Source organism: Astyanax mexicanus, chromosome 13, assembly GCF_023375975.1.
Source record: "Astyanax mexicanus isolate ESR-SI-001 chromosome 13, AstMex3_surface, whole genome shotgun sequence".
Lineage (NCBI taxonomy): Eukaryota > Metazoa > Chordata > Actinopteri > Characiformes > Acestrorhamphidae > Astyanax > Astyanax mexicanus.
The window spans coordinates 34,006,991-34,021,853 of NC_064420.1; the positions used below are offsets into that span (position 1 = coordinate 34,006,991).

A 14,863-nucleotide genomic window follows, 5' to 3' on the forward strand; every position below is an offset into this window, starting at 1 on the left:
CACAAGTGAACCGCTCCAGAGTTTGTTTGTTTTGATCTGCATCCGAATGCGATTATTGTTTTCACTCCTGCTCAATCGTACCACACTAAGGGTCAAAAAGAACCAGAGTCCGTTTTAATTGGACGGAATAGTGCTGGTGTGAAAACACTTTTAATGCTGCTGGATGCCTGCAGTCCTGATGCCAGGTAAAGAAGAAGTGAATATTAAGGATTATGCTGTATCATAATAATAATGTAGTTTAGACCAAGTTGTGATGTTGACCTTGTTTAAGGTTTGATGTCTTCCTCTAGATGTTGCACTAGAGCACCAGCATCTCAGACCAAAACAAGTGCTTTGTATTCAACCATGCCCTTATTTTTGTATTCTCAGCGTGATGTTACAAATATGAGTTCTGTGGGGGCGATTGTGTGGGTAGGAGGACAAGACCAAACACTTTTCCAAAATTTCCACAGCGCAGGACCAACATGCATGCACAGCCAGAGCGGCAATGAACATAAAGAGCAGAGCAAAACAAACACAGGATGGGCATGACCTCAATACCTTAGGATGCCTCAATGCTTAGGGTACCTGTACTACATCTTAACATAGAAATGAGTTGTTTGCAATACTGATGTTTAAATTGTCAGATATAGTACTTTTAACCTATTTAAACAAACCGCTAAGAATGTTTTTTGCATCTGCCACTGAAGTGAAGCTATAGCTCACCAGTATCTACTATCCATCCATCATCTACTCACACTTATAACTTAGTATCTGTTTCTACATTAGCTCTGCATTATCTCTCTGTACTATTGTTATTTGTTCTGTTATTTCATGAAGTTTGTACTGAGCGTGTTGACCCGAGTGGGATGGGTTCCTCTGACTGAGACTTCTTTTTTCTTCTTAATATAAGGCGCTAGTAAAAAGCGCTGTATAAATAAAATTGAGTTGAACTGAATTGAATTAATCATATGACACTCAGTAGGGTCTAATGTATTTAGCAGTATATCAGTATACCAGTAAAGTTATAATATTATATAGTAGCCATGTATGTCGGTGCTAAATCTGGACCACATACCACTTGGAATGATGTTTAAATATTTTTTTTATATTTTAAACTAGATCTGTATTTTCATTCAACAGATGTAAATCAAACTGATTAAAAACATAAATGGATTCCAGATCTGGCCCACAGAACTGCATCTGGCCTACTTCTGAACTATCATTCCATGTGGTTTTTGGGACCCTAATTCAGGCCACATTAATGTTGCCATTAGAATATCTGTCTACAAATCTCTATAAAATTATTCATAATCTGTATATTTAACTTGTCATGAAATCAAGAGTTTGTTGTTTTTTAATGCAATATGGCTTCTCTCAAATGCTATCTATCAATCAGTCCATCTATCTATCCATCCATCCATCCATCCATCCATCCAGTATGTATGAAAACTAAGCAGCGCACTGTAACTCACTCCAGCAGATCTCTTCTTCAGGCCTGTGAGGGCTTCCCCCACACCAGACTGACTCTTGGCTGAAACCACACACTTTCTTAAAATACTGCAACATATCTTCATGTCAGCCCAATTCCCAGAATACACCATTACCAACAACCTCTTTTATCATAGTGTGAGGTCAGCGCTCATTTTTAGCTTTTTTCCCCCTAAAAGATTGGGAAAACAGCAAAGTTACGGCCTTACAGTTCTGTCTATAGCATTTAAAGACCATGTTCACTCTGCTTATGCTGTCTGATGGTTAAGTTTAGTACTTATGTTCTGTTTTTTTTTTACATCAGATAAACACTGAATTTATATGGATAATAAATATATTATATATAAATAATAATTTAGGGCTTTATTTGAACAGACAAGCTAGGCCATTTACTGTATATAAGTATGCTTAAACACATGCTGAGGAAGGCTTTGTGCCAAAACACAGTTGTTTTGCCTGTGAGACCATATAACAAAGATTTTCAAACTGTTTAAGTGTGTGTTGTAGATTATTTTTTGTACATTTTATCATTTTTAATGGTTGTCTGGTTATGTGGAGGATTGACCATGTAGCAATGGAAATAAAGGCCCTATTGGAAAAGGCTGTGTCAGTTAGGAGTCGGTTGATTCTCATTACATTCATAAAACGGCTGTCAGATGCATTTGTGTGTAGCAAGAAAGTGGGCGGCGTGTCGTTTGCAGCTTCGCCCATTAGGAAGCCGTGTCTGTTGGGCCTGCATGCATGGGCAGACACATCGCTGAGGGCCAGATTGACTCCAGGCCCTCGGTCAAGGGGCTAATTTCTCCTTCAATCTTCATCGCAGCACTTTTATTGTTGTGTGAAGAGACAGGACAATGCGAGAGGAGAGCGAGGAGAAGACAAATGGCATGCGCGTTTCCTCTAGAGAGCCAAAAATGCTAAATCTGAGATCATAATGGGGAGGGATAGGAGAATAGGAGACCTTGGGGGTGAGACAGAGATAACAATAGGAGTAACGACTGGAGCTGGGGGGATGCTCTCGATTTAATCTATGTTTGGGGGTAAGTCGATGGAGACACGTGCCAGGCTGAGGGGGGTGAGGGGTCTGTCGTGTCTCAGGCGGCTCTGGGTTTTGTTCTGCCAGCTGTTGATGTCATGGTCAGTAGCCCATGTGGCAACTACACATCAATGATCTGATGAAACGTCCGTTCTCTCCAGAGAGCTGCCTAAAATGAGAAAAAAACGTCTCAGTCTGAGTAATGTATGGTGAAGTAAGAACTCCAGGCCTGGTATAAACCACATCGAGCGAGCTGGGCTAACAGTTGTACGTATAGTTGAGTCATTTTCCAGTGTATGTAGAGTGTTTCTGCAGTTTCAGCAAAAACAACTAATTCATTTTACCTCATCACCACAGCACTTCATGCCTCAGACTCAGATCCTTCCTGTTAGATCATGTCATCACAAGAATTAACCAGACCAGACAGTTTGCAGCCTTCACATGCTCATCTGGGACATGGCTAGGCTGTTAGCTGTCCTTATCTACTTTGGCAGCTTTTAAACATTATCCTTGGTTGTAAATATGTACATAAAGAACTAATGCGGTGAGAAAATGTATACATTTTTGCTTGATTCTACAGATATTACATCAAATTTATATGTTGATTTACACTATACTCTAGGTCAGCTCTAAAAGCTTGCTCCACTGATGTGTAATAGGGAGAATAGCATCTTTACTGTTGCCACTCTGGGCTTGACATGCTGCTAACTACACTCTGAAACTCTGGTGAAGTGTGCAGGTTCAGTTTCGGCTGTTTATCTCTATGCACATCCTTTAGTGTTGGTTTAAGTGGTGGAAGTGTAAATTACACTTCTCGACTGTAGGGAAAGACCAGGAGCAAAAAATATAAATTCTTGCAAAATGCTGCAGGATAACATATGGAACGCTACATGGGATAACAAACGAAATATGTAAATGCTTCAAACAAGTGTTACTCAATTGCATATCACTCCATGAAATCATCCTTAGGTTAAATATTAGTTTTACAGGTATGAACCAATGAAATACATAAAAAGCTGGACTCCCTGAAAGGGATTAGAGCTTAGATCAGGCACAAAAAAATTCAGACAGACCCTACCTAAGCCCGACCCATACCATAAACTATAATAATGATATTTATATATTATTATTATTATAATAATCATTATAAGCCCAAACCCGATTTAAACCTGACATTTTTTAAGTAAGTAGAATATTAAAACCTGATGTTTTTAGCTACAATTGATTAAACGAGCAAAATCTGTTCAGAATTATGTTATGTTATGTTATATTAAGAATGGAAATCCAAATTGTATTGCGGATGAGTAAAGGAGCTGCTTGTGTGTACAGTGTGATTTCTTACCTTGCTATATTGTGATGATCACACCATAGCTTCATATAAAATAAAAATTAAGAAACGTAGGCCTACGCCTCTAAATGGCAGAGAATCTAAACCCCTAACAGAAATTAAGTTTAGTCTTGGGCTACACAGCATTTTGAATGTAGCTTTGCCATTGAAATGAAAATATAGTCTAGAACTGGCCCTAATCTCTTTTTGGGAGACTGCCCCAAACATTTGATAAAATAACCAACTTTAGAGTATGTGCACCTGCTAGACAGCCAGTGTGACCAAGCCTGACTACGCTGGTTACCAGCATGACCAGCATGATTAACCTGGTCAATAGGCATGACTAGCATGACCAAAACCAAATGCATCATATAGTTATAGCGGTTAACAAGCAAATTCTCCAGTATAGGATATGTTTTTGTCTTGTTGAGCATCTTTTAACCACCTTGCCCATCAAAGACCAGTTAAAATAATCCATAACCATCAACCAGCAAAACTCTAGATATGAGCTTGATTTAATAGCAGGGAAAACATTAAAAAGGTGTATCTGATCTAGAAACAATACATCAATGACTAAGGAACACTCAGTTCTCAGCTCTGCTCAGTGTTCAATGCTATGACCTCAAAGTAGCATTTGACATACACTTAAACATTTTGACATCTTTCATAACGATTACTGATAATAGATAACATGACCCTGACAATGCATGACAGATAGATAGATAGATAGATAGATAGATAGATAGATAGATAGATAGATAGATAGATAGATAGATAGATAGATAGATAGATAGATAGATAGATAGATAGATAGATAGATATCCTTCGGGATAAATAAAGTATCTATCTATCTATCTATCTATCTATCTATCTATCTATCTATCTATCTATCTATCTATCTATCTATCTATCTATCTATCTATCTATCTATCTATCTATCTATCTATCTATCTATCTATCTATCTATCTATCTATCTATCTATCTATGACAGATTTATGGATATGTCAATTTTATGACCGGGTTCAAGTGAAGTGTTACCAAATTATTAAAAAAAAAAACAACTGCTAACTCCTTTTCCCCACTATAATGAAAAAGCTACAAATATGTTCTAATGCTCTGAAAATCAGGTGTTAATAATGGTTTTCTTTTATAATTATGACATCAGGGTCACACAGCTCTGAAAACAATTAAGAGACCACTTCAGTTTCTGAATCAGTTTCTCTGATTTTGCTATTTATAGACATATGTTTGAGTAAAATGAACATTGTTGTTTTATTCTATAAACTTAGAAATATTGTCATTTAGAGCATTTATTTGCAGAAAATTACAAATGGCTGAAATTACAAAAAATATGCAGTGATTTTCAGACCTCAAATAATGGTGGAATAACCCTGGTTTTCAATCACAGTTTTCATGCATCCTGGCATATACTCCTCCTCCAGTCTTACACACTGCTTTTGGATAACATTATGCCACTCTTGGTGCAAAAATTCAAGCAGTTTAGCTTGGTTTGATGGCTTGTGATCACCCATCTTTCTCTTGATATATTCCAGAGGTCTTCAGTTTGGTAAAACCAAAGAAACTTCATCATTTTTAAGTGGTCTCTTATTTTTTTCCACAGCCATATGTGTACAATGTGTATGTATATATGTACAATAACGGGTTGGCCTGTCATGATAATTATGTCATTGGATTATTGTGCCATATATGGACATTGATTAGTTTTGTTGACCTCAATATTGCCCTTTAGGTTTACAAAGCAAAGAGAGCTTATTAACATGAACTTAAGTTATGTGAACTACAATTAAAAACAATGTTACTTATGTGTTATTATTCCAAATATTAAAAAAAAATGCTTTAAATTGTTAATTGCCCTTTAAAAGGGTGTAACTGCATCATTATGATATTACTTTATCATATCAGTGGTATAAAATAGTCTTATTATGACAATAAAATTGTTTATCTCAATAATGCCTGGGACAATATATCTTCCAAACAATAACAGTTTTTCTCACAGCCCTAGAACTGCTTAGTATATGTGTAAGTGAATATAGATGTGAATCAGGGCATCCTACCTCCAGATGTCCCACTGCTTTAATAAGACCATCATTGTTATCTGTGTCTCTTCAGAGGGTTGCATCAAAAACTGCTCATTGTTGCCCCCTTGTTGCAGTTTTTTAAAGGACATTTGAAACTCTTTAGTCTGCCTGTGGTGCATTTGAATGTTCTCTGCTGTCACCTAGAGGTTCTGTACTGTGTCTACAGTGTGCTGCAAATAAATGCTTTATTCATTTCATTTGGATCACTTTCTTAATTTACAAAAAAAAAAAAATAATAAAGCATGTCATTTATATAACATACAATACAGTCTCACCATCAAGGAAAGACTTGGCATTATAGACATAAACGTTTTTTCAAAAGCTTCACTTTCAGCATTTAGCATAAATTATTAACAATTAAATAATTAAGTTATTAATATTCTCCAAAACTGTCCTAAACTCTTAAGCTAATAATCTAAAAGCTGTGAAACATTCAAATTTGCCTTCAGCCGCCGCATCTATTTTTACCATGGCTCTAAACTCAGGTCACATTGTCAGATAGAATCTGAGTTGTTGTTTTTCCAAAAGGGAATAAAACGCCTGTAACAAAAGCCACGAAGGTCAGGAAGCAACATCATAATAATAGTTCTGTTCTGTTCTGTGCTTTTCTGTGTTGTTCAAACGTGTTCTGTATTTCATCAGTTTAAACACAGTGATTATTTTCACCAAGGTATAATTATACACACACTCTGCTGCTTCTATTGTAAGATGCTGGATGTTGGGTTATTTAAGGTTAAAATAAGATCCATTCTTGTGTAATAGTTGGGCAGAGGAGGCAAAGTGAAACTAATGATAATGTAATAAAACAGTGTTCCTATAGACCTCACTTTGCTCTCCAGTCAACAACAATCAATATCTCACGGAACATCAGTGTATCTAGGGGTGATATAAAGACAACAGTCATATAATGGTCATACACTGCCTTACCAAAAAAAAGTCGCCACCAAATAAAAAGGTCACACACTCACTTTGATTTCAGCATGCATTTACCGTATCATTGTTTCGATAAGCTTCTGCAATGTCACAAGATTTATTTCATTCCAGTGTTAATTCAAGTTTTTTCAGCAAGATCTTGCATTGATTATAGTAGATTCTGACCGCTGCACAATACCTTCTTCAGCAAGATTCTCAATGGGGTTTAAGTCTGGACTCTGTGGTGAACAATCCATGTGAAAATGGATTGTGAAAATGATTGTGAAAATAATGTCTTATGCTCACTGATGCCCTCTTTCACAATTCCAGCCCCATGAATCCTGGCATTGTTATATTGGAATATAGCCGTGTCATCAGGGAAGAAAAAATCCATTGATGGAATAACCTGGTCTATATTCAGTATATTCAGGTAGTCAGCTGATCTTATTCTTTCAGCACATACTGTTGCTGAACCTAGACCTGACCAACTGCAGCAACAACAGATTATTTGCTTAGTTAAATCCAGGTGATAACTTTTAATTGTTTTTTTTTTTTGGTCAGGCAGTGTATTGTATGCAGTAGAATTTTAGTCGGTTGATAACTAATTAATCTAGTCTAATTAAAATATTCTTTGAGTAAAGCAAAAAGGATACTTTACATGAATATACATCCAGACATCTAAAATGCTTTAACTTTTGCTTAGCACAAAGTTAATATTCCTTCTTTTCATACAAATTCCTTTTTTTTTTTTTTTTTACAGCATTCTAAATATTTCACATAAAAGCCTATTCACATTTTTTTTGTTTTTTTTGAGGGCTTTGGAGAGAATCTCTTACGGGACACTTGGAGAAGCTGCCTGTCCACTCTCTACTCTAGAGAGAGTACCCAATGATTAGGATGTTTTTAGTAACGTTTCTCATCAAACACGAAACCATTTTATGCAACGATTGAATATCAGAAACCCTAAAGAAATAGGTGCAATAATATCAGGCAGAACATTGGCTAAAATGTCTGTCTGTGTCTGATTGCCCAGCAGATGTCACTGTGGTGGGTGATGAATCAAACGTCTCAAAAGATCGAATCTTTTTCCGAATCATTTGGTTCATTTGATTCAATCTCCCAAAAGCAGAGTTGGCAGGTTCGCGGTTTTCCCGCCAAATTTGGCTTGTTTGAAAATCCAGTCGCGGGTGAAAATTAAGGGGTGGCGGGGTGCTTTTTTGGGGCTACATTTCAAAATGAGAGAGAGAGAGAGAGAAAGATATCACAATGTAACCGGAAATCACAAGGTGATAAAAAAGTGTTAAAGAGGATAGAAGAGATTTTATGAGGGTCAAGAACAGAAATTAAGTAGGTCAGGCTTTTATTTTTTCTAATTATGTTACTATTAAATGTTCTTGACTGGAATATAGTCCTGTTAAAATAGAACTATTAAAACATTAATATAGTTACAATATTGTTAATGACTTTAGGATAAGTAGCAATATTGATAATAAATCCCTTATAAACAAAATACTACGTCGTACACTCGTTGTTTTGCCATTTGCCTTAAACATGTGATAGACATATATTTTGGGCTAGTTTAAGCTTCTAAAGGGCGGGTTTTAGACTTTCGGCTGGATATTTTTGTTTGACCTGGCAAACCTGCCCAAAAGGCCTACTTTTGCCATAACTATAGTGTTTGATAGTGAACTATATAGGGAATAAAATGTACTGCTGAAATTTGGAACAGCCCTACAAAATTGCCGACACACTAACTTATATGTAGAGCACGATTTTTCTGTAATAGTGACACTTTATTTTATTAAGACTAATTAGCTATCTTACCTAGTTGATTAAAGAAGTGAATTCAGGTGTGCTTCTACTGGCAGTTCGATTATAATAAAACCCTGGATTAATATCTAACTCCTGCAGATAAGACTGGGATCATTCGCTGGTCAGTAGGTGAAGTAAACAGCAGGCTATCAGCTCTGCGCTTCAGTATCTTCAAATATCGGATCAGAATCCGGATCAGTCTCACAGTATTTCAGGGTAAATCTCTCTCCCTCCCTCTCCGGAGTCCGCTGTTTAATCACTGGAGCTGAAGGCTGGGGATACGCAGCAGGGTTGTTTTGAGGCAGTTTTTCACTCACTGACTTGTGTTTCTTCAGTCTCTCAGACAAACCGTGAGTATTCACACTAGAGTCAGCGGTAGCGGTGCAGAAATTAAGTAGCCTGAGAAAAACTGCATTCTTTATTCTGAGGAAAAGTTATGGCGCACCTTAGGTTAAGATTCGCTGAGCTGTGAAGGAAAGTAACGGCGGCTGAAGGAAGATGGGCATGCCCTTATATGTGCAAGCGTTCTTTTAAAGGAGACATTACGATATCGATGCTGATTTCTTACTTTATTTTTTTGTATAAAGCGCAATGTGCTGGGTTTTAAGGGTTGTACGCGCAGAATAATCCACTTTATCTATGTTTAACTAACGTTACTTAACTCCGTCACGACGCTGCAGAGTTCAGTACTGTGGTTTTAGTCTGTATTTCTTCTAGTCTGCAGACAGATAGTATACCTACTAGGAAAAACAGTCCTTTTTAGACCATTTCGCTTCTTGGTCAATCTAAAATGTGCGCAGGAAAGTGCTGGAATGGGTTGTTTATCTGTGCAGAGCTCCACTCTTGAAATGTTGCCAGATTCCCCCCATTTTAGCCTGGGCCTCTGAGCGCCTGTGGCAGGAAACAGCAAGCTTTATTTATTCCACTTTTCCGTCTTTATCCCCACTTAAATAAGTTCAGTAAACAGATAAAATGGAAAGGACGTTGCCCACACACTACTAAAAGATAGATACAGTGGTCAAATAATATATACAAGAATATACAGCTCTGGAAAAAATAAGAGAGAGCACTTAAAATAAAATAAAATAATCTTTACTAAATTGAAAACCTGGAATATAATCCAGAGGAAGATGGATGATCACAAGCCATCAAACCAAGCTAAACTGCTTGAATGTTTTGCACCAGGAGTGGTATAAAGTTATCCAAAAGCAGTGTGTAAGACTGGTGGAGGAGAACATGCCAAGGTGCATGAAATCTGTGATTAAAAACCAGGGTTATTCCACCAAATATTAATTTCTGAACTTATACCAGGAAACACAAACCACATATGACAGTTATGCCTTTTTAACAATTGGCATCGGATTTCTATTGCAGGAATTATATTCTTTGGGAAGGAAAATATTATTTTTTTAAGCAGTGCTTGTGTATATAGCAAACTTATTCAGCTTCTTGCTATCATACATGCTCCTGAGGCAACTCTCCTTTTTGAAAATCCATACAGAAAAAAACTATAATATATTAATAATGTAATATAAAACAAAATATATTTGTTTCATTTCTAGAGGAAACCATTTAAGAGAGAATTTGGTAAATTTAGATGTTCCTTGCCATAATTATAACTCTTGTTCTTAATTTATTAAGAATAAAACTTATATCCTCAAACTCTGAAACAGATAACATTTAATAACTTGTAGTTCTGTGCTGTGTTATTATGTGTCCTTTCCGTGGATTGTATGTTGATCTTGTGAACCAGATTAAATAAACAAATGAGTGCACTTTGCAGACAGGATTATGGGCCTCCTGTTTTAAACACAATAATGTATTATGTGTATTGCAACAATAGAGTGTAACAATATATATGTCCATTGTAGTTAAATTACTAAAACTATTTATGTCTTGATTACTTGCCCTTTTCCATGTAACCTAGCTTTTCCATGGATGTGTAGAGTAGTGATGTAGCTTACACAACAAGCTTGTCCTTGCATATCCCTGGATGAATAGAGTGGAAATTGTTCACACCTTCCAACTGCCTGTACAGAAGCTGGAAGGGCATTTGTTAGTCTAAACACCAAGAGCAGCTGATGATTAAGTGGCCAGACTGAGCAGGCTGGGATTTGGATTTGGTTCAGGACACAAGCGTTGGCGCATTAGTAGGTTACATGTTGTCCACCTTTTTATATCAAGTGTCAACGCTGTGTTAAGTAGCCAAAGTCCAAAGAAGAACAGTTGAGTTTAATAGCTGATAGACCATATAAGTGCAGTGAAATCTGAAAGTCCAGATCACTTAAGCCAAGTAATTACTTTTTCCTATTTCATGGTTTCAGGTTTCCAGCAAATTCTTTCCAGTAGCCTTCTAATTTTCAAGCAAAACACTTTTGCTAATATATTCATTGAAACTCATTCAGTAAACATGATAAGAGGATAACCCAGTCACACCGTCTTAGAGCCACAGCAAGCGGCACAATTACTAACAGTAATTCCCTAAGCTGTAAGCACCGAGCACGGCACACTACAGGTGCTGGTCAACGAATTAGAATAATTTGAAATAGTGCAATCATGAAATTCTTTGAATGCATTTTTTGTGCAGAAAGCAAATCAGGTGTTCACCGCACCTGTCCTACTCGTTAGACTAATCACAGAACTCGTTACCTGGAAAAAATTTTGCTCAGCTGAGCTTTCCAAAAGGCCCATTTAGGCCATTTAACTGTGACACTGTTGTTTCATTGAATTAGAATAAATGCTCGAATTTTTGTTTTCTGTGAAGAGTGTTCACTGTGCAGTATAAAGTCAGGGTTGAGTAGAATTTCTAAGTTGTAAAATCAATCATGGGTAAGCAGCGCGACCTCTCAACCGGAATAGTGGCTCAAATTCAAGCCCTTCGCCAACAAGGCTTGACCCAAACTAAAATTGCTGAGCAGCTCGGCATCAGCCAGTCTTCCGTCTGCAAAGCTCTCAAGAAAAACTGCAGCAAGCGCACCAACTGTTCCGGCGTTCGAAAAACTTCTGCTCGCGACAACAAGCAGCTGAGAAAGATCGCAGTCAGCAACCGGTTCAAGTCCACTTCCGAGCTCACCGACTTGTGGAACAAGCAGACCGGCGCTGACGTCTCCAGATCAACCACTTACCGTCGTTTGCGCGAACTCGGCTTCAAATCTCGCGTTCCAGCAGTAAAACCGATGCTGAACAAGAAACAAATGGAGAAACGGCTGAAGTGGGCCAAAGAACACGGCGAGTGGACTGCTGAAGACTGGCAGAAAGTGGTCTTCAGTGACGAATCACGCTTCTGCATCTCCTTCGGTGACCAAGGTCCTCGTGTCTGGCGTCGTGGTGGCAAAACCTACAACCACGAGTGCGTGAAAAGATCCGTCAACTTTCCCCAGAGCGTTATGGTCTGGGGATGCATGTCCGCTCGAGGTGTAGGGAAACTCTGCTTCCTCAAGAAGACTGTTGAGGAACAGTTCGGCGAAGAAGACTTCATATTTCAACAGGATCTTGCACCGGCTCATGCGGCAAAGTCGACCAAAGATTGGTTCACTAAAAAACAGCTTGAAGTTTTGGCATGGCCGGCCAACTCGCCTGACCTCAATGTCATTGAAAACCTTTGGGCCATCGTCAAGCGGAAAATTCGCGACAGAAAGCCTACTACGCTGGACCAACTGAAGCAGAACATCGCCACTGCCTGGGAAGCTGTGAGTGCGGAAACTTGCGACAAGCTGGTCAAATCGATGCCGCGGAGACTTCAGGCAGTCATACAAGCCAAGGGGGCAGCCACAAAATACTGAGAAAGTGATGATTGTAATTATAATAAAAAATATAGCCGCAAGCGGCAATCATCGGGTTCAAGCACCAACTTGCACAATGGTGCCTACTGGAGCATTGAATGGTGATGTGTAAGAAGGTCTAATATGATTGGAGATGCCCTGTCACATTTAGAAATTATCAAGTTTTTCACCTGTTATTAATGTTGAGCAGAGGCCTTTCAACCTGATCAGTGCTTAAATTCACATGTAAATCTAGTGAACTTTGTAGGATATTCATTAAGTGAGTTAGAACTAGTCAAAAGGTGTCTACATGTTATTGGTATTGATCAGGTGGCTTCAACCAGAATGTTCACAAAGTGGTATTCAGATTGACCTTTGAACCTTTGCAGAACAAGCTGAAATGTTTGACCAAACAAGTTTAAATTAACACAAAGGAGTGAATGTTCTGATGTGACATGTAATTACGAAGTTATTATAAATCTAGTTCTGAATTAAATGGCGCTTCATCAAGCACCAACTAGCACAATGGTGCCTACTAGAGCATAGGATGGTGATGTGTAAGAAGGTCTAACACAATTGGAGACATTCTGTCACATTTAAAATGATCAAAAGTCTTTCACCTGTTATTAATGTTGAGAAGAGGCACAAAGGAGTGAATGTTCTGATATGACATGTAATGTCAAGTTATTCTTAATCTAGTTCTGTATTAAATGGCGCTTCATCAGAGTGATATTGTACAGAGGTCTTTAACATTGTGAGATTACAGCAAATACTGCAGAGTTACAGCAATTTAGGTTAGAAATTCCAAGGACGCACAGATTGCTTGATGCCTGGAGAGTATTGTATGTGAAATTTTCACAAATGTTTTTAATGAACATTTACCTAGAGACTCTACAGTGTGCAGCAAGACTGAAATGGAGGTGATAGGCCAAATATCCAGAGAGTAGTTTCAATATAGCTATTTTCAAACAATTAGCAATTATGAATGAACAAAGCACTTTTTAAACATAGTTGTATTGAGAAATTTGTCAGAGCCACTGTACTAAATATGGCAAAAACAATTAGATGTCAAAATAGTACAGCATGATTGACATATACTCGTTTTTTTGGAACAGCGCCCCCCAGTGGGCGGATTGTTTCAGCACTTTGCAGGTCACTACAGTGTCTCCACCTGAACATAACTGCCAAATATCATCCAGATTGGGCAACATTCAGCCTGCCAAAATGTCTGCTGAATGCTGATTGGCTGATGGTGTTCAGCCATGTTGATTGATTAAGTTGCCCTTTGAACATCCTTTAGAGGCTGTATGATAGATTCTGCATGCAAAGTTTCAACTTGCTAGGTTGCACGGTTGCTGAGAAACAGTGCTCCAAATTTACCTCTTGAAGTGAATGGGGCATATATCCGGAAGGACTAATTTGCATATGGCGGCCATATTGTTTACATATTTCAACTTTTTCTTAATGAATATTGAAGCGCATGCTCTCACGAGTGTTTTGATACCAAACATGCCAGGATTGGTCAAAATTCCTAGGACTAGTTTGCAAAAGTAGGTTTTGCATATTATGCAAATTAGCACAAAATCTATATAGACGGAAGTGCATGGTCCAAATTGGAAAGTTGTTGGTATTGACCCAAGGAATCCATCAAAAAAAGAATTTTGAATGTAGGTCTTATGGTTTTTGAGTTATTGAGAAAATTGTGAAAAATGAATTTCCTTGTTTATAGCGCCACCACTTGACCAATCGGTGCCATTTTTGTTGTCCACCGAGATGCACTGATCCTACATCTACCTACCAAGTTTCATTTCTCTATGACTTACGGTTTAGGCTGCACAACTGTTTTTACAGGAGAAAAAGAATAATAATAATAAATATAGCCGCAAGCGGCGATTTACGGGGTTCGAGCGTTACAGGCAAAGAGACCTCTGGAGGCCAGTTAGGCTTAAAACATGTTGCCGGTTGACCGGCATCGCCAAACTGGATGAGGATGACCAGCATGACCGTGAAGACCAAGCTAGATTACCAGCATGACTAATCTGGATGACAAACTTGTTGACCATATTGACCAAGCTGGAAGACCATAATGACCAAACTGGATGACCAACATGGCAAAGGTGGTTGGCCAGTATGACCAAGCTGGAAGACCACCATTACTATGAGGACAAAGCTGAATGACCAGCAGGACCATAATGACCAATGTGAATGGCCAGCATGACCAAGCTGGATGGCCAGCATAACCAAGCTGGGTGACCAGCGTGACCATAAAGACCATAATGGCAATGCTAGATGAGTGGTGTGAGTAAACTAGTTGAAAAGCATTGATAAATTGAGCTGTAGTGTTCATCAGGTTTTATGTGGTGTCTTACTGCACTCTAGTGCGCATTTGGTGAAACAAATTCAGTTCTTAAATTGAAAAAACACAAGGCATAAAAAGGGCATATA

At 38.1% G+C, this 14,863-nt stretch overlaps 1 protein-coding gene across 3 annotated transcripts in view; it reads left to right on the top strand.

Annotated features, from left to right (window-relative positions):
• The window catches only part of LOC103036968 (cytochrome c oxidase subunit 4 isoform 2, mitochondrial), a 44,728-nt gene that overhangs the window by 22,999 nt on the left and 6,866 nt on the right, over positions 1 to 14,863 (top strand). Inside the window, exon 1 of one of the 3 annotated variants that reach the window (XM_022677389.2) lies at positions 8,785 to 8,873. The exons of 1 other annotated variant lie outside the window; for it this stretch is intronic. The gene's annotated coding sequence lies outside the window, so the exon portion shown is untranslated. Of the gene's footprint in view, positions 1 to 8,784; positions 9,008 to 14,863 lie in introns of those variants that run through there. One more of the 3 variants, XM_022677390.2, reaches the window with a different exon arrangement.